At 42.3% G+C, this 4325-nt stretch overlaps 1 non-coding gene across 1 annotated transcript; it reads right to left on the bottom strand.

Moving 5' to 3' along the window:
• Nucleotides 1-3778: 3778 nt before the first annotated feature.
• Nucleotides 3779-3851, bottom strand: Trnaa-cgc (transfer RNA alanine (anticodon CGC)). The gene has a single exon. It is a non-coding gene; the product is annotated as a tRNA-Ala (tRNA).
• Nucleotides 3852-4325: the final 474 nt, after the last annotated feature.

Below are 4325 nucleotides of genomic sequence, written 5' to 3'. Positions count from 1 at the left end.
AGCTAATAATTCCGCTAAAAATAACCTCCTTCCTAACCGAAAAATGTCGTTGGAACATACCTTCGCCTGAATGTACAAGAACAGATTAATGACTTGAAACTATGAAACATGAGTAACTGGTACCGTTATTTCAAGGCATTAAATTTTTTGCTTTCGTAACTACTGAAAATACGTCAGAGGATTAGTCTTGCAGCCTCTGCGAACATTTATTCCAAAACAAATATCTACAGTACTGTACAAACTGCTAAACCTTTTCCTGTTTCTGTTTGGCAAAATATGAGTCTAACTAGCAATCAACCATTACAGGAGTAGAACGAAAAAGTTCGTTTGCAAATATAAATATTTTTGTTATGGAAGTCTTTCATTCCACACATACCACGCTTCCTGCGTTGCGCGCTATATTAAAGGTAACTGAGTTCCGACGATTTTTTTAATGAATTACGTGCGCTCTTCTCCAATTTCGGCTTCTCTCGTTTCCCATTGGAACAGCAATTTCTGCACGTGGGCCTTCGCTCCTCCTGCACGGTCGTCGTGTTATGAGAGAATCTCATTAGGTTTTAAGCTTTTAATCTGGGCCGTGCGTGACTTTCCCCGCAGTTCGCAAGGGTTTAGCAAGTACGAGACATCCTGCGCAGTAGGGGAGGGAATGTGGAAAGGCATCGGTAGGAGTGGGAACTGGGTAAGGGGGAGCTGTGTCCTCGTGTTTCGTTATAGCACTTCAGCGCCTCAAATGGAAAAGTTGCACTGAACACTTTTCTTCGTCGTGTCCGTCCTGCCATCAATACATATGCAGTGCGTAGGCACACACAGTGAATCTGCGAAGGACGCTCCTGGACCACAAATGAGGCAACGCAAAGGACCTTATCAGCGCCCTGACGCCCGTCTGCCGACTCCATTTCACGGTCCTACCTTTATCGCTGTTGCTACTCCTGACGCTGCTTACGAATGCCTTCGTTTCTGGCTTCATCTCGCTTTTTCCTTCTTTGTCTGTTTCCCTCTTTCTTTTCTCGAATTTACAGGGACGTGGTGAGAGGACGTTCGAGTTCCAAGACAGTCCGCGCATGGCTGTTTCCCGTGGAGAGTGATAACGGCCGGCACCTAATTGAATTTCGAAACGAATTTCGTGGTCGGTGCGTGGCAGAGAGGTTCCGGAATTCGAATGCCAGCGGACGATTCACTTACGTGCGGAAGGTACGGGGTCGCGACTATCCAGTAGGTACCTTTCTGTGAGGTATCACATTAAGGAGAGAACGCACAGTTTATCACTCATTATTATCATAAAATGAGCTTTGGATTCTCCATGTTATTTTTCGACTGCTTAACTATTGTGCAGTCCACTGTACGATGTATAAACAAAGGCGTTCAGTCTTATTACGTGGCGCACATTTCCGAAGGCTCCCTTACAAACGGAACTGTGCTTGTAATTTACTATGTGATTAATTTCATGTGGATGTCGTCGCCGAATAGTGTTCAGAAATGACAGTCTTCCTTTTTTTTCAATTAATTCTGACAGATACGAAGCTACGTACAACAGATCATGTTCTCTAACGCGAATACCTGCTTATTATACAGATTGTTCCCGTAATTTGAATTAAGATGTACTATGGGTGTAGGGTCCAATTTTGAGTACTTTTAATGGGGGACTGGTGGGCGCATAAGAGAGTTTCAGTTTTTGGTTCAAATGGCTCTGAGCACTATGGGACTTAATATCTGAGCTCATCAGTCCCCTAGAACTTGGAACTACTTAAACAAAACTAACCTAAGGACATCACACACACACATGCCCGAGGCAGGATTCCAACCTGCGACCGTAGCGTTCGCGCGGTTCCAGACTGAAGCGCCTAGAACCGCTCGGCGACTTCGGCCGGTGCTTCAATATTTGTCATAATTAACTAAGGGCTAGTGTAAGTAGCTTGTACATATATAAGTCAAATAAAAAGGTAATCCGAGCAAGCGGAATTGATACGTAACCGAACTACTAAATTAAATGAATGAGCTGCGCGGAGTAGCTGCGCGGTGTGAGGTGTCTTGTCACGGTCGGTGCGGCTCCCCCTGCCGGAACTTCGAGCCCTCCCTCCGGCATTGGTGTGTGTGTCGTCCTTAGCGTATGCTAGTTTGTTAGGTTAAATAATGCACAAGCTCAGGGCCCGATGACCTTAGCAGTTCGATCCCATAAGACCTTACCACAAATTTCCAAAAATGTAAATGAATGAAAATTTGACGAGTATCATTTTCATGTAAATTACAGGTTACAAAAAACTATAAATGGAAATACGTAAACTCTATTTCATACGAGTTTCTGATGAAGATTAGATTTCAACCTAAAAGTAAAAATTCAAGATGATCAAAATACTCGGAATTGATCCAGAATACCTGAAATCAACATGAAAGAAAACTTTAAAGAAATTAGTCAATCAAATACCATGAATTTGACAGAACTTGCACACGGACTAGAAAACACTGTCAGATAAGATAAACGCCGAAGAAAGAGAAAACAATGGCAGCAGAAGATAGAACGTAAGTACTGGAAAACTTCCAGTAGCAAGAAAACCCAAGAAAAATATCAGGAATATTTAAAAAAATACACGAAACATCGGCGAAGATGATACGAAGAGGGAAGTGAAAGTATGATATAAACCAACTTCAAGAAATTGAACAAAACATTATCAAAGACAACACCAAAACTTACCGAAAATTATCGACCACCTAATTTCTGCTTCCGTAGGGACGACAGATTACTGTAAGCTAACATGAAAAATAACGGTTTAATGGTAGCAAAGTACATTCACTCACTTCTCAACCGTGAGCCCCCGGCAGAAAAACTAGAATTGGGAAAAAATAAACAGCTCAAGTCCCTATTCAAGAACATCATCTACTGCGTAAATAAAGGAAATAATCCACACCTTCAAAAATAACAAGTCTGCAAGGGAAGACCGAGTAATAACATAAACATGGAAAGTAAATGTCAGCAATCTCACACAGGCAAATCGCAGAATTGCATCAAACATTTGGAAAACTGAAAAAATATCTGAAGAGCGTAAATATGTATTTGATACATAGTTCTCACAAAAACTGGTCTTGTATTGTATTGTACTGTATTGTAATTAACTGGGGTCCTAGAAACGACAGAGAGGCTTCGTCCTCGTCGTAGCCCTCAGTGGTTCACAACCCCACAACAGGCTACAGCAATTCGCTCATCCCACCGCCGCCCCTCACCATACCCAGGGTTAATGTGCGGTTTTGCCCACAGTGGACCCCCCCCACCTTCAGGAACGTCACACACCAGACGAGTGTAACCCCAAATGTTTGCGTGGCAGGGTAATTATTATGTACGCGTACGGGGAGACTGTGTTTGCGCAGCAATCGCCGACACCATGAAACCGGTCTTAGTAATTTACAGGGGAATTTCACTGCTCCCTGTTGTGTACAAAATTCTTTCAAAGCCCTATTAAGTCGACTGAAATAACAGATAGTCCGATTAATGGGAGGTTAATGGACAGAATTTCGCTAAGGGCGATCTTGTATAGAACAGATACGAAACCTGAAGACAAATTTCAAATAACTGAAAGAATCACTGTGGTAGCTTTGTCGACTTTAAAAAGAGGTTAGGTTAGGTTAGTGTTGTTTAACGTCCCGTCGACAACGAGGTCATTAGAGACGGAGCGCAAGCTGGGGTTACGGAAGGATGGGGAAGGAAATCGGCCGTGCCCTTTCAAAGGAATCATCCCGGCATTTGCCTGAAACGATTTAGGGAAATCACGGAAAACCTAAATCAGGATGGCAGGAGACGGGATTGAACCGTCGTCCTCCCGAATGCGAGTCCAGTGTGCTAACCACTGCGCCACCTCGCTCGGTGACTTTAAAAAGACTTATGATTCAGTAGATGAGAATTACTCCACGCTTTAGAAAACAAGAGAGGCAGTTATCGAATAGATATTAACAAGTACAACCTCCGAAGCTAAACTCATGGGAAAAAACTTCAGAAGAATTCCAAATCCGCACCTAAGTTAGTCAATTAAATGGACTCTCTCGCTTTACCCTTTCCCCAGCCTGTTACAACACAATCCCACAAGATAATAATAATAATATTAATATTTATTATTATTATTATATTATTTGCATAATAATTTTTCAAGAACATCACTTTCGATATTCCCTTTTAAGACTTTATTTGAATTTGAATAAGCTTCTTTTTCTTTTGTTTTGTTCATTCCCTCTTCCAGAATTCTCTTCATCCGTTCGTTGTGTTCCATTAACCATTTGTGAAAGGAATGCCTTCGGTGAACGAGATGTCCGTCTGAGATACGGCCCGTATTTGTATGGAC

Source organism: Schistocerca nitens, chromosome 4 (genome assembly GCF_023898315.1).
Source record: "Schistocerca nitens isolate TAMUIC-IGC-003100 chromosome 4, iqSchNite1.1, whole genome shotgun sequence".
Lineage (NCBI taxonomy): Eukaryota > Metazoa > Arthropoda > Insecta > Orthoptera > Acrididae > Schistocerca > Schistocerca nitens.
Note: the sequence above shows the minus strand (reverse complement) of the source record. Positions and strands in the feature narration are given on the sequence as shown.